The 23,768-nt window shown below is 25.2% G+C and overlaps 1 protein-coding gene across 5 annotated transcripts in view; it reads left to right on the top strand.

Annotated features, from left to right (window-relative positions):
- Nmdar2 (glutamate ionotropic receptor NMDA type subunit 2) overlaps positions 1-23,768 on the top strand; it is a 316,208-nt gene that overhangs the window by 4,730 nt on the left and 287,710 nt on the right. For 4 of the 5 annotated variants that reach the window (XM_089222116.1, XM_089222118.1, XM_089222119.1 and 1 more), the window contains exon 2: positions 22,154-22,212. The gene's annotated coding sequence lies outside the window, so the exon portion shown is untranslated. Of the gene's footprint in view, positions 1-21,987; positions 22,007-22,153; positions 22,213-23,768 lie in introns of those variants that run through there. The other variant, XM_089222117.1, reaches the window with a different exon arrangement.

Raw genomic sequence — 23,768 nt, 5'->3', positions numbered from 1 at the left:
ACTTCAAAATTATTTGCAAATTTTTTCGTTTTCGACAGATTTCGTAAAAATTTGAACTATAAACGCTTATAAAAAAATTGTGACTTACAATTTTTAATTTTTTTTAGCTACAACAAGAACAACTCATAAAGAACCTTGTATTAAATTTTCAAGTTTTTTTGGTCATCCAAAAAATTTTTACTGACACTTAAAAAAAAGATTCTCTTTAAAATTGAAAATTTCAGTGGTCTATAAATAACTCAAAAAAGTCAAAATTTTTTGAAAATTAAACTGTATATATATTTAACACTAACATAAACATTTGGTGAAAATTTCAAGTATTTAAAGCTATTAGTTTTTGAATTACAACCATATAAAAAAATCGATTTGGTCGAAAACTGGTTTTGCGTAAAAATTCCCGTTTTTCTGTCATTTTTTTTTGTTTTTTTATCGATTTATTTGAAAACTGTTGGAAAATGTTTACTTTTGATCTCTATAATACACCAAGGATATTCACTTTTACATCGGAAAATAATCATAATCGATCAAAAATTAAATTTAAAAGTTGCATTAGATGTGTATATAAGTTACAAAGTTCACAACATTTTTCAAATAACGTGATATAGCTGATATAAGTTCAAAATTCAAATACTGAAATACCCATGATATATTTAGTTCCAATCATAATTGTCATAACATTATAATGATTGATCGTTTATAAATTTTAAAGAAATATATATTTAATAATAATATTAAAAATATTATGTAGAAATTAAGAATTTATATTCATGTTTCTAATTATTTAGTGGAGATATTACTGAATTATAGTACCCTATGCCCCTGCTGATTATTTTTTATTTAAGAATTGACGCATCTGATACTCTAATAACAACCTTAACAAAAATTCTAATTCCTTAGATAGGTGTTATGTATTTTAAGTGATATTAGAATACTGTTGCATTGTTAGTCCTAGACTATAAAACAATAATTGGTAATAAATAATATTAAAAAAATAATGTAAAGTATAACATTTTTTTTTAAAGTTTGAAATGTTTAGTTATCTATACAAATATAAATTTATCTACATTCTGATATTATTCTTGAATTCAAGCTTCAATGATGGTTTTAATAATTTGAACTATCAAAACAATATACAGAAGTTATGGAAGAGGATATATTGATAATATATATTTTCAAAGAATACACATGTAAAAGTTTCAGTTCATTATAAAGTACGATTTAGTTTTGGTTAATTTAGATTTTGTTGTCAAAACTTGACTTAGTGTTTGTGAATTATATATATGTAATCTGATGTTATGTTGATTTACATTTTCTTGATCTTAATTTTACAAAAAAACGTAGACCCTATTATTTTTTGGGTTAATGTTTACCAAGAATTTACGTAAATCTGCTAGGAATAGTGTAATCTACGGTCCTACGGAGCTAACCATTAAATAAGCAATAAATATTCTTGTTTAGGTCCTTTTTGTCACACTAGAATTTATAGCTAAAATATATTTTATTACATTTCGGGTGCTCTATCCTTTAAGTAAAAGCCAATACAAAAGATTTATAGATATTAACTTGCCAAAGATTTAAACTTTTTTCAAATATAATAGGTCATAATTGTTCTTAAATACCTAGTCAATGAATGATTGTCTAAAATCTCTTGAAAATCCGTGTTCGGTTTCACCGCTTACTATATGTAGTGTAACTACACAGGTATCATGGTGGATTTATAGGCACTTAAAGTTGTCTACTATCCTTGTATAATATTTGTTCAGTGTTGAGATATATAAGTTACCTAGTTAACTTAAAGACGATTGACGACGCAATAGTGGCCTAAGTGCGGCGTCGATTTTGAGAATAACGCCATTCGTGATTTTTTTCTCCATTTATCGTATAGTAATACCATATGATATTATAAATATCGTGACGACCGTAGATTTTTTTCTGTACAAATTATCGCGATCTCAGTGACCTGATTATCGTAGCGATTTAGCGATGTGTGATAATGCGCCTTTTATCCGTTCGTTTATACGGCCAGACTTAGTGGTAATTCGAGCTTTGGTTTTCTATATATATATACACACACCCACACCCACACACACACACACACATTATATTGCATACCCTTCGTATACCGTTCGACCATCCTGACCGAAAACAAGACCGGTGAGTGGGACTGGCTGGGGGTCTTGTTATGGGTGGGGTGGTGAGGTGTGGATGGGGATGAGGGTGGTTTGCTGGGTGGCACGTATGAAAGGAAACGGATCGCACGCGTTAAATTGCTCGCACCAACTGCATGGGACGTGTGCTTCAATGTCGTAAATAACAATATTATGTATCGCGGCCGAAAATTTTGCCAGTTGGTGTACTATATTATTATTATCATTATAATATAAATGAATTGGTGCATCCCATTCCCATTACCCTACTTTCCACCTACCGTGGATAACGATATAGTAGGTATCGCACTAAGTCCGTCCAAACGTGGTGGCGCATACTACCTACACCTAATATAACATTACTACTTGTGCTGTATTATAATGTTAAGTACCTATCTGTGTGATGATCGGATTTGTAGTCTATATAATATATAGGTGAGTACGTTTTTCGTGCATATAGTAATCGTCGTTAGATTAAATTACATGATTATAAATCACAGTGATAATAGAAGAGTTAAGTATAACTGTTTTAGTTTAATTAGCTATTTATTAGTCCAGTTCAGTTCAGATCTTTCGTTTCTACCCAAAAACTTTAAGGGAAATCGTAAATATTTTGAAATAGGTGCATATCGAGATGTTTGACTTATCGTCAGTTTGAAGTTGTGGTATATTTATATTTATTACATTATTTAAATTATAACTTTTATCAATGGTATGACGCATCAAATTCAAATATCTTTGGTAGTTTCTGCTAATTATTTATTCGTGAAAACTTGAAAATACCAGTGATAAATTAAGATATTAGATATTATACTGCACAGTACATGATTATTTAATATATTCTGTTAAAATGTATTAATTTTCCTACCCAATTTGCATATTGATATCATGATTTTTTTTACTGGCATAAAGTATATGCAAATGCTGCAGGTTTCCGATTCTAGTATAAAATTTAAAAAAGTTTACATTAATAACTTTTATGAACAACTTAAAATTGTGATAACTTCCTATTCAAAAATAATGCGGTGGCAAATCCTTCAGAACCGTTTTTCAAAAAGCAATAATTTATCACCGTAGTACAGTAATAATAACAAAAACAATAATAATAATAGTTACCTACCCCACTATTATTTTATGTGCCGAAATGAGCAAAGTTGAATGTATTTCCTATATCAATTTCTTTTAGTAACAATTTCGTCTAGCTGTCCAGCTTCTCACAAATATTTATTAAGCTGCAGGAACTTATCTTTTTTTTAAATCAAAAATCTAAATGTTAGCATACAATATTAAAACACCATTATACAAAATAAATAATACTTTTAATTGTATAGGTAATATCAGAAGAATGTATATGGTTGATTATAGTTATTTATAGATATTTTTGCTAATAAGCTGATTTTATTGTTGATCACTTAAACAATAACCATATCAAACACTTTGACCTATACTCACGAATACAAGAAAACCTAACAGTCCCAACATATATGAATTAATAAATCTTATTTCACGCTAACTTATATAACTTAGCATAATTGTTGTGGTCAATATTTGTTTTAGCTAAATAAGACAAATCTTTAAGAAATGTAATAATACATTTATGAAAAATCATCAACATACTTCAAAATATTTTTTATACAATTTTTCACAAATTGAAGTCATCAAAAAATGTTATTTTTGAAAAAAAAGCCCAACAGTCTTTAAGTTGTATAGAAGTACATATATAGAATATAAAGTATAAAGTATATAGAATTTTAATATATATCATAACAAAATATTAATTAACAGTAGGTACATTATTCTTTACAAAATTCTTACTGGAGATGACATTTCATTAGGTCATATAATTGAAATCATAAAAATATTATAACGTTAAATATATTATATAACTTATAGTGATGAAAATTTTTTAAAGCCAAATCTAAAGTGTTTGGTCAACTTCGGCGGCATGTTTAAAAAAAGTTTATAAATGACTACAAAAACTTCTGTATCATGTGAAATACGTGCTTAGGATTTATAGTATTTCCTTAAGAATTAATTAAATATAAAAACCTTATAGTTAAATTAAATTTTTTTTTAATGTTATATAATGTGGAGTATTTTTGTTGATAAAAAAAAACAATTGGGTTTGTTTTCTAATTTTAGTCATGCCAGTTGCTTAGTTTAATATAACTTAATTTTTAATCAAAAAAATTATCATGGCCTACTAGATGAATAACTCCAACTTCCATGTCATGAAGTTAAATGTAGTGTCTCTTATTTCATTTTTTGTTTTTTAAATTTTTAGTTTTGGAAACTTAATTCTCTCAAGCCTATTGCCACGGTTTTCACTTGTTCATCACAATTAATCTTTGTACAAAAAACATTATGAAATATTTATGTAACACGTTTAATCTAATAGTAGTTACTTAATACCTATGGGATTGGAATACCTACGTTAATTTTAGTCATTAATACACCTACAATATATTATGTATATTAAATGATAATGTATAATAATTATACGTCATTTATTACCTTCTACTATCAGCAATTTGACTAGACGATTAATTTAATAAAACTTTATGTTGTTATCTAGAATTTAGTAATGTAATTAATTTAATGAAAGATAGTAAGTAATATTTGAGCCACATACATCTTCTTGGCAAATACATTCTACTATCTCCTTATTATAAGAGGATTTTAGCTCAAAATGCGTTTTCTTTGTCCATTATATTATGTTTATCACATATCATTATATGCGATGTATGTTATACTGTATTGTATATGTATACCTGACCAGTAGGTACCTAATATATGTAGAAAAACCATTCTCATCTTATTTCTTATTTAGTACCAAGGCAGTTAAAATTAGGATAATATAACAACTATATCTACTATAATAAATAGGGCATCATATACTGTTAGGTTATTTTACGCATATCAGATTAAAGAAAATTGTAAATATGAAAAAAACAATGATGTTGAACGTTAAATTAAAATTATTTTTTATACATAATATATATATACAATACATATATTAACGTTATTTTGCTACTATATGCTGATGTAATTGCATGTTTTCATAAATGGAAAAATTCAAATTTTCCGAAATAATGTCAACATATCTTTAGCATTTAATGCCACTGAAGAAAGAATTGAAAGAAATAAACTTTTATATCGAGGCTTCTAATTTCAAAAAATTATTAACTATATAAACATTTGACCAAAAGTTTGAATAAGTAATTCCATATAAAAAATTTCATCAAGTTCACTTCATTACAAATTGTACGTATACACATAACACTTTTTAAAAACGTGATTTCCAACATGATTTTATTATACCCATATAATATATACTAAATTATCAATTTATATTTTACTACCGTTGTTATTATTAAGGTCAGGATTTTTATGCAAAAAATATTGTTGAATATGCGCATATTTATGTACTCGAAAATTCAAAAATAAGCAAAAAAATTCTTCATTGTGTGCTGAAAACAATTTGACCTCTTAAAAAATTACAAAATATAGGTACCATTTGAAAATAAAAATAAAATAAAAATTATTAGTTAATGATGTGTACAAATGATACATTGATACCTACTATTTAATTAAATAAATGCAAATTAATAACGGAATATGTGATATTAGTTTTCAATTGGATACCAATATTAAGTTACAAAATGTGATTTTATATTTTCAAATTGTGAATCAGAGACAAAAAAAATCAAACATTTTTAAAAAACGCTGATTTTATGTAGTTAGGTTTCTATATATAAAAATATGCAACTTATAATTATTTTTACTTAAATATTCTAAAAAACAAAATGTGTACTATAGAATCTACACATAACAAAACGTTAACATTTAGAATTAAAATAATTCTGGTAAATTGTAGAAGAATATGCATTCGCACAAAAATCTGGTCCTTAGTTATTATTATCATGCACAATGTACTAAAATACTAATTATTCTAATCATGCTATAAATATAATAATTATTAGGTATCATGGTATATACTACTAATTAATATTTTAATGTGTTAAAAAACTTATCATCATTACAGGATATTATTACGCAGGTCCCTATATATTCTTATAATAAAAAGTTAAAAAATATAGTAGTTTTATAAACAATATTTAAGTCAAAGTGATTAGTAATAATTTTTAAATTTTAAATTTTTATCAGAGTTGAAACATATATATATATATTTCCCATGATTAATATGATGATTATTTCCATATAGGTACGTTATCCATTTTCTTGTATTTATATTGTTGGTGTTATGAAACACATTTTGTAAAGTAGATAGGTACTTCAGATTGTTGATTTTGTTGGTTTGGTAGCGAGTGGTAACCAGCTGATGTCTTAATCAAACTTAGTCCCTTCGGTATCGCCAGAAAACCCGATATTGGACCGAATGTTTCACGCTGGCTTTATGGTTAACATTAATTTTGTAATCAATTACAGCTTATATGTAAATAACAACACTTGGTATTATAACTTTGGCAGGATAAACACGTTTTGTTTAAAACTAGGTATTAACTATAGTAAAATATTTTATCCTTGGAGAAAACATTAATCGGTAGATGTTGACGAAAAAATTATATAACAAATACACAATATAATTTTTTTTAAATATGCACTGTAATTTTGTTTTGTTTTAAATTAATTAAAACAATTCGATTAAAACTGAATAGTACCTATTGTATACTGTTTGTAAATACAATACATAACAATACGATACATAACGATAATTTTTATCTAATCATATAATTTTAAAATTAAAATTTTTTTTCATAGATACTAGGTAATTTATAGTTATGTTGAAGATTTGTTTATTTTACGAATATTTTTAATAGAAATATTATCTGTCTATTTTCTGAATATTTATTTTGTTAATAATAAAAATATGAAATTATTTAGACTTTTTTTACATTATCCAAAAAATAAAATTTACAGATTTGATTAAAATTATAAAAAATTGATGAGTTAAAGTATTTGAAAAATTTATTTAAATTTAGGCAAATAAAAGAATAGTCAAGTCTCAAGTAGGTATACCAATAATATTAATAAGCAATACTTTTATTTTCCTGTATTTAGAAAATTCTTAGTCATAATTCAAAATCTTAAAATTTCTTCTTTTCTTGTCTTATGTTAAAATCAAATTATAAATAAATTTGTGAACACTTGATTTTATTTTTAGCAGCTTACTTATTCGTTTACTAGCTTGTATATATGAATAATCATTGAAGTAATACACACGTAGGTTTTTCCAAAATATTTCTTTTTCAACATCTTTTATTGTTCAGTTTTTTAGACTCAGATTGGAACACATTCCTTTACTAAAATAATGAGGTTATGTTATGTGACTTTTCATGTTATCGTTGATTTTATTCCTTTGGCTCTTTTTCGTTAGGTTAGGTTTTCAATGACCAATATTTTTCTATTCTTATAACATAAAGTTTATCCCCAATTGCCCCATATAATATTCTCAAACTTAATGGCATTTCTTATATTCCTTTACAATTTACATTTTATTCGATTGGATGAATTTTCAATTTAATTATGCTAAAATAAATTTAAAATGAAAAAATAAGTATTTATTTATGGTTATATACATATGAATTATAGTATACTAAAATTGTATTTCTATTTATAATTCAATGAGAAACTCAATAATGTTTCTTGCTATTTGTACGAAAATATAAAATGAATTTGAAGCTGATCATATGGAAAAGTCTAAGAAATTTGCAATAAATTAATTAAATATTTTAAAGAGTTTACAAGCAGGTTACATTATGTATCATTACAGTATTTGTACCCCAGGGTTAAGTTTGTTGAGTCTGATTGGTCTATGAAAAGTATAATTTTTAGAAAAAAATTATAATGCAAGTATATTTGAAACAGTTGCCGAAGGCATGGATAAGATAGATGCAATTTATTATAATACTTTATTAAGTAGGTAGGTATTCTTTGCTATAAACCACATACAATTCAAAATAAAGACGTTTGTATGTATAATATATTCAACATTTAAAGTAGAATATTATCTAAAATACGAGTAAATTATATTTTATGATTTAAACGAATATAAACACAAGCTTACCTGTTTGATTGAAGAATATATAAGCGTAAATTTACTTCCAGCTCATAATATTTGTTTTGATTTTAATAATTTTGAATTAGATATATGATGTCTTATATACCATATTTTAAATAGTTAGGTTTTTTATGTTGTTTGAGAAATATCACTTGGTGATATCAATTTCTCTATTTTCAATAAGAAATGTTTGCCATAGTTATTTAGTTGATTGGTTTTGATCTAAGTTTTTAAACGTTGTTTAATACTGCAAAAGTGATGGTAATTTTTGAAAATATAGGCGTAGAAGATTTGGGAGGATCGATAATATTATATCTAACATCAATGAATAACATTTCATAATTTGTAAAAATTATCTGATTTTAATAAATACTAAATTAAATGTTACATATATTTTATATAAATCATTATCAAGAACTATTATCCTTAGAAAATTAAGTTTTATAACTTTAATAATAAATCAAAAGTTACTGTTCGAATTTTATTATAAGAAAAAAAAAATAAAATCATTAGCTTTAAAGCTACTATATCTGAAACATTCCAAAAATCAAAAAATTAACAAAAGATAAAAGATGGGTTAACATGTTTGTTGAATCATCATTTATAATTTTATATTTTTGATCCTGAGGAAAGTAATGAATTTATTGGTTATACACGATCGTTATTAAGTTGTTAAATGTTTATGTTCTCAGATTTTATATATTAAAATTATCTGATGTTTGACTTCAAGGAGAATTTTTGGAATAGAATTGGATCTAGTTTATTGTACCTTTAGTAATTAAATAGTAAAATTTTCCTAGTACTTTTAAAAATAATTATTTTTGTGAGTAAATAAGCTTGAAATGTAACGTAGGTTCTTCAAAGATTAAAATCATGAACATTTCAACATTTGCTAACTATTTGGTAGTTAAAAATGATTTATTTAATTTTTAATATTTACATTGAAGATTTAAAAATTTAAATTTAGGTTTGTAAACCCTATTTTTTTTTTTAAATGTAAATGCGAATTTTAAATACTGACAAAATTGTTAGTTATTTTGTTGACTTGAAACTGCTAGATCGTTATTTCAGAACGTTTGTCAAAGTCTACAATTATTTATCATTGAGTTAAAACTTACTCGTAAAACATATTTTATATTTCAGTCACTTACTCGATGACTGGTATACTCATCACATACTAAGCAAAGTGGTTTCACTGGTTATTCATACATTTTGAATATAAAATATTATGATACCATATTAACAATACTAATAATTAATAAGAAAACGTGTTAATAAAAACATATGTTTGAAACGATCAAGCATTAGATAAAACTTACTGTTCTTGATGACAGTAATGTACCTATATTGCCTATATCACGCGCCGTTCAATACACCGATTGCTTTAATGTTTTATATTAATATTATGAGTGTAGCAAGGAATGTATTAGTCTTTCACTAGTTTACTAATTTGATTTTGAAGGATGAAATAATCAACTGATCATTGTGTCCTACTATACTCTATTATAGTTACAACAAGTTATACTTTATTGAAGGCCAAACTCTAATTATCTTCTGTAAGCAATACTAAACTTTTTGTACATAATCATTAAGTGTGGTATACTGAAAACAGGTTTATTACTAATTAAATTATAAAATGTTGTACTTCAATTAAATGAAAAAAATATAACGTATGTATGGGTTTTATTTATTTTACTACTCTAAGAAAATTATTGTATATAATATAATATATGTATATTGTATACTGTTAATTGACTTTGTAAAGTATTAGTAACAATCACAAAAGTTAATTTAACTTGAAACATTTTCGTATTAAAAATAAAAACTGGGCAATTCGCTTTTCTGTATAATAGGTTTTGAGTGCACTCTGTCATTGAGACCGGTCATTTTAATGGATGTGTTAAATTTTAAAACAATGATAATATATTGTGTTTTACGGTGTGTTAGAAATCTGATTTTATTTATAATAGCTAAATATTTAATTTTTCTACTAGTATCTTTTTACTAAAACATCAAATATAATATTACGTTATTAATTATTTTGATATTATATCATTTATATATATATATATATATAAGAATCTAACTTAATTTTGGAGACGAAGGAAACCGGTTTTGAACCCTCATAATAATAATAATAATTATTATTTTCATATATTCACCGATACCGATGTCTGTTTCTTTTGTTTGTTTATTTTATAATCATTGACCTATAATAATGTACAAAGCTAATACAAAATAACACAAAAAATAATGTTTCTAAATTTCTAATACGCACGCGCGTTTTCTTATTTATTCAATCGATGAGATCGACATCTCCAATTCCAATCGTTCAGTCGTTGAAGTGATTGAATTCTAAATGTAGAATATATAATTTTTAGAAATTAGCAATAATAATAACTACAATATGTAATTATATCATATTATTTGTATACCCAAAAAAGAGTCTTATGTTTTTAAATTAAATTATAAAAAAATAATTTCTTCCAGTGGAAGATCGGTCAGCTAGTACATAATATGTTGTTAACCTATAATTGTCGTTGTGAAAAGGATCTAGGTATAAAAAATTTAAAATCAGTCAACATATTTGACTTTTTTGAATTGATTTTAGAATAATTTAAAAGGAAGTTTAAAAAAAATACTGTATCGTAGTAAAAAATTTATATTGTCGAAAAGTGGTGTGTGTGAAATATATATTCCAGTTTGCTGTATTTTTTTTTTTTTAAAGAATAGGAAATTCCTTACTTTTGATCTTACAATGTGTCAACTAGACTTAATTTGCATTTTCAGTGTTCCAAAGGATGATGAGAGGTGTATCTCTATACACACCAAAAAAAATTTAAAAATAATACTATCATTGTATTACCAATAGGTGTATGTAGGTACATAAATTCTTGGCACCACTCAGCACCTAAAAGGTAATACATGTATACAATTATGAAAGGAATTTTTTAGTGTTTATATTTTGAATAAAGTATGCATATAATAGGATGTCAGCGCATCATTTACTATCTCCCTCTGACCTACGTGCAACATGGGAAATATGTGTTCATCAGAACCAATCTTAGGCTGTTAGCTTTAAAATTAAACGATATATGGTAAAACGTTATGTTAAGATCAATATAAACAATATGTATGATTTTACATTAAGTTTTTACGATATTATAATATTTTATGCAATATATAATGATTTTTAAATAGTATAAACTTTAAAATACTCAGACTTGCATACAAATTAAAATATCGTGAAAAAGTAAAAGTACTAACTTATATTATAATGCTCTTAAATTAATAAAATTTATGTTTGACTGTATGTTGATTCACTATAATATTAAATTTAACAATATAAAATTAGATCTTCTAAATTTCTACGAATTTTGTGTGTTTTATCTGGGTCAGAGAGACAAATAAAATAGTGCGATGTTATCCTCTACACATATATTATAATGTCTTATGTCATACATTTTAATTTTCGGGTTCAAAAAAGCAATAATGATTCATGGTATTACTTATTATTCTTATTCTTTAGAAAAAAAAAACCACGAGGGAACAACTCATCAACTTTCAAGAAGATTATTTTATATATTTAAAATTGACTCGTGTACTTATGCTAATGTATTTCTTAGAATTGTAATATTTTTTTTAATATTAGATATGATGTATGAATATTTTCATTCATATTATATTTAAAACCATATTAGAATATCATGACTTATTTGTTTTTACACGAATAAAAATATCATTTTCATTTAACTAAATCCATAAAAAGTATAAAGTATTTTTTACGTTGTGTCATTAAACCAGTATATTGAAAAATGTAGTAATAAAAATATATTACGATTTAAATATTATTTAAAACGTGTTTTATTAGCAATATTCATTGTTTTATTGTCAATATGATTCCAATTATTTTACAATAAAAATGGGCATATACGGTATTAAAAATGATATACATATTATTATATTGGGCGTTTTTAATCTATACTATTATTATGTACATAATATATAATTGATATATTGTGGTTGTGCGTTTCTATACACATACAAATTTTAAATTAAAAATGAAAAATGTTTGACATAAATAATTTATCATATTTATTTTGAGTTATTGACAATTATAAAAATTGAATTTTACATGGAAATCAGACATGATCAGGATAAATTAACTTAGTAGAAAATAATTATAACGAAGTCAGTTATCCATAGATAATTCAGAAAATAAAGATTTATTTTTAATCACGTATTAAAAATTGTTGTCAATAATGTATTTAGGATAAAATTACAATATACATATGTCGGAAAATATTTTATAAAAATATCTATGTACATTTTATGGTATTCATGGATATTAAATTTTTATGGTACATCTAGTGAAAATACAAACATCGGTAAACGGTAATATTTAGAATTTACTAATAACTGTAATATGTAATTATAGCTTTCAATAGTACAACGTTATAATTTCGAAATTTATGTATCAGACTTGATATTTGTATAATTTAGTAATTTTAAATAAAAAATAATACATTTTAAACTATAATCCGACAAATGCTATAATCGTTTATATATTATGTTAAGATTTACCATCCCTTTTGTAATGGTCCGAATTATAATTTTCGTCCGGGGTTGACCAAATTGTTTGTATATATTATAATATGTAAGGATTTATCAAGGGCACTAAATAAAATTTCAATAATGTCTAAGCGTAGTTATTAAAATCTGCTTCAATATTGTATCATATAATAGATATTAATTACATAAATACTTATGTACAACCACATACTTTAAAAATATTAATTTTCATTAGGGAGGTACAATGGGTATTTTAGATAATTGCTATTTACATATTACGTACTATGGTATCCATATAATATTTATGAATAAAAATAATTTTTTAATCGTGGCTGATTTTTAAAATGTAATTTCGTCTTTTGGTAAAATTACAATTATTTAAGTTTAATTTAACATAGAATATGTCATTCAAAATTTGTTCTAGTAATTTAAGTGAAACTTGTATACCTACTTAGTTTATTGTTATTGCCCACTTGAGATTTAGTCGAAACTTTCTACCACATCATACATATTATACTGTTGCTTATAATTATCAACATTATACTTACATATTATAAAATTGACTTAAGTTTTCAAGCTAAAATGTTGCTTTATTTCAAAAAATTATTTTTTATACATTTAATAAAATTTGTTTAGTATAGGTAAAATAAATAAAAGTAAAACTAAACAACTTTTCGTTGATATTTTTATAAACCTACTATATTTTATTAATATTATTTGCATACTTATTATAATAGGAAATTATTCCAGTTTGCTTGTGGATAAACAGTGAGCACATTTTTTTATTTTTTTTTGTAAATAAACTTTATGGTTTTTAATATATCTCAAGAAAAACGATCTAAAAGTCAATAATTATAATGTTTTTTATAGAACGTAAACATTAAGATAATATTTTATAGTTAATTTAAATATTTATTTAAAAAATAAAAGTTTATGTGTAATAATCGCGTAATTTGGAAGTAAAATATTATTTGCAACATTGAGGGTGATGACTCAATGACATTCTCTGAAAAGGGCGTATACCACAAAATTGGGTTAAAATATTCTGAAAAACCTGAATTTTTCGTCATGGAGTTTTATTATTGCATATATTAATATTATTTAAGGATAATATTATAATTGTTTTATCATATTTGAAGTTAGTGTAATAGGGCACTATACAATAATCGATTCAAATAAAATTAAAATATAAACCAATATAATGGTGGATACCATATTTATAATGCCTATTTGATCAAATATCGTTCAAGCATCTGTACTTAGAATGGACCCAAACCACGAATAATGTTTTCGCTTTAAATGATAATAAATATAATTCATAAGTATTTAAAAATTATAATAATAAGCTATTCATCAAGCGGTACTTTATGAAGATCGGAGGTAGTGTATCCGAGATCGATTAATTTCAATAGCATCAATAAAAAAACTATTTGGTTCTACCTGAATAATTATTATAACCATGAGGTATACACTATTTATAAAAAACACAGTTTTAATGAATTCGATTGGTAATATTTTTGGTTTCAAAACAAGTTTGTGATTTTGCGGTTACTTAGAAACTTTTACTTACGTATTTATATTTTAATATCAGTGTCAAAACATGTCTTTAATTTAGATTAACTGCGCTAATATAAACGTAGAAGAAAGACTTAACGTAATGGACCATGTTACTATTTAACCTGTTACATTTCACTTAATCTGTCGTCTATCACTCTTGTATAATTTATTAATGAAACACATTTTTAAACGTTATTATTAAAAAAATACTATTAAATATAAGTCATACTATAAATTTAAAATTTATGGGTTTATTCAGTTTATTGTAATATTTATAATTCAATACATCTTGACTAATATAAATACATATTTTATCAGTACCTGCCTAGGTAATTGAAAGAATGGTGTTTTTGCTCTATTTATAATACACTCTGACGGGTCAAAACTTTTTATTATCTGATAGGTACGTATGTTTTTAACAGAATCATTAATTTTCATATCTTAATAAAAATACATACAATTCAACTCTAATAAAATATTAAAATAATGTATTCTGAAAATTTAATACTGTACTTTGATTACCTATTATGATTAAACTTCAAGTACGAGGTATTTAACTATATAGAAATTTAAATCACTGTATTTTTTTTGATTAATTTCGAAGCTGCAAAAATAAAAAATAAACAATGGATACAAAAATGTAATATGATATGTAATGGTCATTCTTGAGGGCCTTTTTTTTACAGAGGCTTGCATCTCTGATAAACCAACTTTATACATTTATCGTGTAGTAGTGGCTGTTAACAAATAAAAATTTTAATTCAATTTTTAAAAGAATTAGTTCATAATATTATAGTTGTAGGAGAATCTAAAACTATAAGGACTTTAAACAATATACGTTGTTTAATGTAATATATTGCTAATGAAGTTCGGGATAAAATTGGTTATGGATGAGTTTAATGTGCCAAGTATCAAGTTTAGGCGCGGGAATGTGTAATTTAAACCCATAAATTAGCTTTTAAGTTTAATCTCCATGACTCCATTTCGGAATAATAATAATCATGTATAATTATATTTATATAATGATAACAATTGTGAATTTTCCTGTCAAAAAAGTTACTATTGGTTAATATTATTACACTTTTGTTGACCTCTATGACATTCAATATAGATTAGTCTGTTATTATTTGTAATTAATAATGATCTTTAATACTTTTTTTCCCTATTGGAAACACAACTCAAGTACCTAGCTTTAATGCAGTAATAGAATGTGCACTATATTACGTACAATTATAGAATATAATTATATTTCATTTTTCTAATCTTTTTATGTTAATTAATTAATCTTTTCATACTCATGGATATTGTGAGAGTTGAAATAATAAGGTATGTAAATTGTTTTTTTAATATCAATAATTATATATTTTTGTTGTTGAATCATAACCAGAAACCCATTTTTATAGTGATTCAGATTAATTTAGCTTGGACATTGTAAGTAGCTATATAACTCGAAAAACATATTTTAATTTAAGAAAAAAAGGCACTTAAAATTGTTTCTAAAGTACTCCAATTATTCTTAAAATATCCAAACTCTAGTGATAAATATTATACTAAGTTCTTTTTTGTTTAAGTTTTTAAATAAATTGCTTTTATAGGTCGTATGAGTGTAAAAATTACATTGTATTTAAAAGTTGGTGGCATGATGCTATTTGTATTTATAATTTTAGAATAAAATACAATTTTTAAATTAAACTCATAAGTCTTAAATATTATTAAATTTGTTGTTACAAAATGACTGTAACTGTAAGTATAGTAAAATTACTATAATATAATAGTAATTAAGTTTGAATAGTTAAAAATTACCATCCATAAGGATAAAATATAAAATACAAAATGTACCTATCGTGGTGCATCAATGGCTCTTGCGTATAATATAGCTAGGTATATGTAATTTTGTATGGTTACAAATAAAACGAAGCAAATGCTTTTGAAAATGCATATTAAATAATAAAATATATAACTAAAGTCTTGTAAGTTGTGATATGAATACAACGCACTTAACATACATAAATTCTAACGCAAGTATAATAAAGCATCTATCAAAACATTCAAAATATAACTTGATATTTTGATATATTTTTATGTGGGTTAAAGGTTATATTTTAACTATAAAAAAGAAAAAAATTAAAAAAAACCAACGTCCAACGATAACTTGTCAAAAGGGTCCGTTTTTTGATTGTCATTATATAAATATTATTATTTATTATTATACAACACGATATATTTTAGTTTTATAATTATGACCAAAAGGGGGGTAGGTTCCATCAATGCAATATTATTATACTATCACGTGAATAAATCCAGTATTTCGTCTATATGAATATTAGACGTGATTGTTTTGCAATGGATCTGTTTAATCATACTCAAAACAGATATTGCCGATTTGTATATAGATCCATAATGGATGTCGTTTAATCGTATGGGTGGTAATAAATTACCTATGACACAGAACGCTTTAAAATTAATCGCTATGACATTATTATATACTCGTATTGTATAATATTATGACAAGGATAATTTTACTTAAACTGGTATTACTATATGTAAGACCATATTCACAGAAATATTTTTTTAGCACACATCCCACTCAGAAAAGGTTGTTTTCTACATTATATTTAGTAGTAAATTAGTTTTATTCCCATCATGATGTTTTTAAAATGTATTTTAAGGAAAATATTATGTACGGGTATCGAGTTAAGAACTTTATATGATGTATTGTATTTTATTTATTTAGTTTGCAAGTTCAGAGAGAATAATAAAGTATGTTAAAACTCGTTTCATTTAATCTTCAGTTGAATTCGCAAAATTAATTAAAATTATAAAACAATAACGAAACACGGACAACAAATATAACACAGTGGATATTTTTTAAATGAAAACATAATTATTATTTATTATTCATACTGTCCGTATAAATTAATGCGTACAACACCATGTGAGATGCCAAATGTCTAAAATTTTTCCTCCAGAAATACGGAGAGAATCACAAAACAATAGAGAGTGGCATAAAGGACTTCTACCGTGATTTTAAGCATTTATCGGACCAGGTACAATCGCGTGTGTGAAGGGTGGTTGTCCGATGACGTTATTACGTGCAGGACTGTGTCAGAAACACATCAACACGACGGAGTGAGTGCTCCACCGTGTTCTTACGATTTCTGACAATCCTTATTTCGCTGTAAGGGGTCATCAAATTTTAACGTACACAGACGTAATGTTTTATTGTCTAGTGAAGAATCTGGGCGTGGGTACTCTTTTACTCTTAAACCTAAATAGTCTGGTGGATTCATCTGTTACATTACCAAAATCAATGGTGACGTGGTGTAGGTACGGCCAGTAAAGGGAGTGGGTTCGGGGGGGGGGGAGTGAGGGAGGGGAGCGGGCAGAGAAGTATTCTCTCTTGATCTGATTTGATATTATTGGCCAATCGTAACTCACTTATTTATGTTATAAATTATGGGAATGTCTATACTAAAATCTTGTGAATACGTTTTGTGCACTTAGGATCAAAATAGTGTTATGAAGATGAATCCTTGTCAAAAAAATATCGCCTGTTTCCACCAAATACAAATTTTTTTTGATTCCCATTTTCGTAGGTTAGGTTAGGTTAGGTTAGGTTTTAGGAAAGGATTTTCTACCGAAAAATTCGAGAACATAGAGTATGTAGTTTATATTTGCGAAAATTTCAGAATTATTTTAACAATAGTGTATGATATACATTGTTCAGATATGAATGTATGATGAATAAATCGTGATTGTAATTTAATTTGTTATTTAATGTTTTGTAATTATTACTGTCGTGGTACACTGTTTTAATTTGACAGTTACCGTTGTATACTCTAAAATTATAATAATACTAAAAATAAATAAAATAAGATGCTGTCATGTCGACCAAAAAAGCTGTGCTGATGAACAGTTTTAATATAATGTGTTTTTACTATGCTAATGCGTGATTATTTTATGAACATTTTTTTCTTTTCATATCATTAGCTTGCATAACAGTTAGGTAGGTACTGTTATTAGTTTATTATGTGTAAATATTAAATGATGTGTTTTTAAACATATTTGTATTACATTTAACGTTTAAATTTAGACATTTTAGTCTTAAAATGTAAATATTTAAATTACTTACAATTATTTTGGGGGATTCATTAACATGTTCACCCATCTTCTATCTTTTAGTAATAAGGTTATTCTAATTAAAATATTTGGAATTTTTAAGTTTATATTTCCAAAATCTTATATTTTCTATATTGTTTAAGGAGTAAACTAATTTTTTCTGACGAGTCAGCTCCATATTTTTTATTGTTAATGGTTGTATAGTCGAAAATATAGGATGATGCGATGACTTGATAGTAATTAGTATTAATTAATTTAAATGTTATGATTTGTGAAAATTGTCTTAGTGTAATAACTGCCCAGACTATAAGTGTACTAATATTATTAAGTACTATTTCTTTAATGCATATACAGTTTAAAAACCTCGAAACTACTCGTTAGGTTTTTGATTTATTCTTCATTTTTTAAGCATATAATCTTATCATTTGAATAATAATTTATCGATTTTAAAAAAGGTTGTTTTTATATAAAAAAATAACTTTGTATCTCCACATGATACTTATTAAATGGTATAAAAATCTGAGCATTTGAAAATATTATAGTCTTTAAGTGTATCTGTTAATTTCTAAACATTTATTATTTAAGGATAAAAGAGGGGCAAAAATGTTTGGTGGTTAATCACAAAATTCCATGTATCATTTGTTTTAAAGTTACATAGAATTTGTAAATGGTATGCGTAAAATTTCCCGTTTTTCTTTTAATTTTTAGTTTGTTTTTCTCGATATTTAGAAAAGTATAAGAAACTTTTGACCCCCCAAAGGACCAACTAGATTCACTTTCTGATCGAACGAGGTACTGAAGTCAAAAATCGAAGCACTTTTACTGCCCCAAAACGTGATGACAGACACAAAAAAAAAAACACACACACATCATGGTAAAATCAATACATTCATCGCTCCGCTCAGAATCTCAAATTTTTAATATTTTTTTAAATAATCGGGATAAACAAACTAAAAATTAAGGGGAAAACAGGAAATTTCACGCACAATTAGTTGTCGACAAAATCGATTTTGGTTTTTTGATGTAACTTTAAAACAAATGACCATAGATGCATGAAATTTTCACCGAATGTTTATATAAGTATATTCTATTCACCATGCAATTTTCAAAAATTTTCAAACTATTCATAGGTATTTGAATTTTTGGATCATTATTAGTTTTTTTTAAATTATATCGATAAAAATGTATTTGTTAGTCAGAAAAGCTTGAAAATTTAATACAAGGCCCTTAACATATTGTTATAATAGCAATTGAAAAATAAAATAAATCCATAGTCACAATTTTTTTTTTATAAGCATTCAAAGTTTGAATTTTGACAAAATACGTAAAAATCACGAAAATTCGTAAATTATTTTAAGCTAGAAATTCATAAAAATTTTTGTTTTTAAATCTAAGATTTAAGAAAAGTTTGTCAATCTTTATCACAAAGAAATGTCCATCGGAAATTTAAATTAAACTTTTATGAGCGTTTGAAATTTAAATTTTTACAACATTGGATTTTCACTGGATTTCACATTTAGCGATTTTCTTATTTTGATGTAATAGCTAGTACAGCAAAGCGACATCCACGACTTACCCGATTTTTTATTTATCATCATGTTTAGAAAATAATATTATTTTGATGTGTATACTTCCACGGTTGTTATAATATGTGTAAATTGTTCCCAAAATGGTTTCCAAACAATAATTATCAGAAAGTTTTTCTTAAAAAAATGCGATGAAAACGAATATCAAAACCTTGTCTTTTTTTGTAGAAATTAACCATGTTTAAAAAGAAGACTGGATTTTTAGCATAAAAAAGACAAGTTTGTTTTGCATGTGCCGCATAATACGGTGACCTGAGGTATCATCCTGCAAGTGTGGTCTGAACTTTATTGTTATCTAAGGACGTCCATGGTTTAATTTCTGGTCGATATAGATTGTATACATTATATACGGTTAGTGGACACGAGTGGTAATATCCTTAGATTATTGTCTCAGCCTATGTAATTAATATTATAATGCGCTCGTAAGACTAGTGCTATTCTATTATAACACTGTGGTGGTAGTAGATACAACTGTAATTTTGACGTGCCCGCTGTGTGCGTCTTATAGTGTAGATTTGCATCACATTCCTTCAATGACATCTGCTCCGGTGTTTTGATAGAACATCGTGGGTCAAGTCATTTTTCATTAATATTTCCAATCCAACTTCGTCAAGATGTTATGAAAATATCAATTTAGTGTCCAAAACACATCCCTAAAACAATTAGTTTGCAATAATTAAAATTATATGCATTATAATTGAATTTCGATCAGCCGATGGGCGATGGGTTGCAATCATTTTTAAAGTATTGAATAACGGGCGTTTTTTTTTTAAATCAACTCAGATAAGCTAATCGTGCATTTTTCAAAATATGCAACATATTCTGCTATATTTACAAAACCAAATGAAATGATGCACATTAATTTGTGTAATGATTGAGAGAATGGGTCGACAAAAGACGTAGAAAAACGTTTGGAATAAAAGTCACTGAAAATTGCAAACCATGAACAATTCGATAATTCGATCAAGCGAAATAGTCTCTGGAGTATTTTTAAAAACAGTGGCGAGGAGGTGGTTATAGCTGGTTGAAAGAGTATTGTTTATGCTTGTCTCTAGTGACCTACTTATATTGTTAGACTTTCTCTGTGATATTTTTTGTTCAAAATGTATTAGGTAAAATTATAAATGAATTCGATGAAAAAAAATTGAAATTTCTAAAAACCTATCTATTTTTATTCTATGTTTATTTTTAAAGTTTTCGCAAAAACAGTATCATTTTAATATAACTTTATCCGAAATTAATACACATTATGTTAGTCATTAAAACTTTCTTGTAAAAATGTGTAGGGGTAAAATTGTTTTATTTTTCAATTAAAAATATAATTTTAATTTTGATGATAATTTTAAAAAGATAATAACAAAATCTAGATAGTAATATAACAATAGAATTTTTTACAAGTGAATCTAAAAAGCTGCAGATACATTAAATTTGGAAATATGATACGTATTATAAGACTTCGTATTAAATATTTAACGACTTTGTTAACCATCACTTAAGTAGAAAAAATGTAGTACTTTAAGTTAACATACGAGTTAACATACGAATACTTTTCTTTTAAGAAATATTACCTATATTATGATGCATACCAACCTATAGTACCTAATACAATATGTAATAATAATTTTTAGAAAGTTCCCAATCTTTTTATTCCACTTATCTTGCTATATATGGCTTAGTTCTCATATCATACTTGTACCAAATCATACATTTTCATACATTTAACTCGTTGGTTTATTTTGTTGTTATAAATACGACCTTATAATATTTGCTTAATACAGTATGCATAATTTTTGATTTTTTTTTTTTAATTTTAACATGCATACCTATAACTTTTTCTATCCGGTGAATATTTTAGTGAATTAAACATACATTAGTCATTTTAAAATCGTACAATTTATTTAAGTGTATATACTATATTTTTATCATGAATACGAATATATAAAGTACGTACCTATTTAACATGATAAAATAACGGATACTAGTAATTGATTGCGTTAATTAACTGATGTAGTAAACTATAAATAATTGTCTGTTCTAAATATAATATAGATTTTATTAACAATAAATATATTTATTTTTGTTTTGTTTAGGGGTTGGAATTGACAAAAACATTGGATCACTCGGTTTTTCAGCGTAGGTGCTAGTAGAGGTAAGAATTTATGAATCATGTTATACAATATTACTAACTATACAAAAACATAGTATCAAATCGATTAATTTTTAAAGTAATATTTAAAAATATTTTTAGTTTATTTTTGGTTGTCATTGAAGCGTGTAGTAAATTAAATGAATTATCAATGAAGTCATAGAGCTTTTGGTATTTTGTTTGAAATATTTATAGGTACTACAGTTTAACTACCAGTCGTTGTGTTCTATAAAATACATTCCTTAAATTCAAGAGCTACAAATTATTATCTATAAATAATGTGGTACGTCATTATTGTTTTGTAGATAGGTAAACGAGTTTTTTTTTTATGTGAAAGGGTAGTTAATGATGCAGCTCATTACTGTTATTTCCCCATGTAAAATAATTGAGAAATACCTATATGCTATTTATATAGTGCATGTACATATTTTGAAAATACAAGGGTTGTAATAGGTTTTATTTTATGAATGATGTCGGTATGGGGCTTTTTTATGTTCTACATATATGTATTCAATTTTTCTTATCATATAAATTCACATAAACAAAGTGAGAATGTTTTTGTTTCAATGAAATGTATATACACTTGATGTATTGTGTAATATATTCTAATAAAAGTAAATAATACAATTATTTTTTACAGTCCAAATTTCATATTTGATATGAAAGTGAATTTTTGATTTATTGTATATTAAAAAAAAAAAATAATACCTACTTATGAAAAACATTTCCATGCACACTTATAGTTAATATGATATATGTATTAAATTAATATTTATAATAAGATAATATTGGTGATAGGTCTAGATTGATTATTGATTTCTACTAAAATAGTTTTAAGAAAATAGTCTACTACCTACTGCAATTGCAATAGGAATTCACGTAATTTATTGTCACTACAATTTTCTTGATAGTAAGCTTAATGTTATCATTGCCAAGTTATTATAAACATCATTTTGTTGTTTGAAAATATTAATTATTTATTTTCCATCATACAATACCATTATTGTTAACTAAACTATAATCCACTGGCTTATAATTTGCTGTAAGTCATTGGAAGGGTTCCTTAATTAGATTCAATGTTTAGGGAAAATAATAATTTGTACCAATATGTGATTGATAACAATGTTAATTTAATTGAGTTATAAAATATTAATTAAACTGAAACATTTAAAAACTAATCCCATGATAAATCAAGTCATGATTATTTACTTAATAAATGTACACGTATTTTTTCATAGTTTTAAAATATATTGTTTTTTTGGTAAAAACTGATCGTTTAGCTCATTTTATTATCAATAGTTTTAATATTTTATGATTTAAATAAAATATATAACTTCATAGTTCACAATATGTTTCATAAGAGGAATAAATTTACCTTTACTTTAACATCTGTAGTCTGTGCTTGTATCTAAATGTTAAGTGGTTTATAACATTTGCTGGTCCGTGGTCGTGTTTGTATTTACAAAGCTTAAAGTAGGTCGGTACATATATATTTTGTACATCCCTCCAGTTTTTAGGACAACAGAGACTAATAGTAGATACTAGACACAGCTTTATAA

This window comes from Diuraphis noxia, unplaced genomic scaffold (genome assembly GCF_037042655.1).
Source record: "Diuraphis noxia isolate RWA-SAM2 unplaced genomic scaffold, SU_Dnox_SAM2 contig0003, whole genome shotgun sequence".
Lineage (NCBI taxonomy): Eukaryota > Metazoa > Arthropoda > Insecta > Hemiptera > Aphididae > Diuraphis > Diuraphis noxia.
The sequence above is the reverse complement of the archived record's forward strand: the minus strand, read 5'-3'. Positions and strand labels throughout refer to the sequence as shown.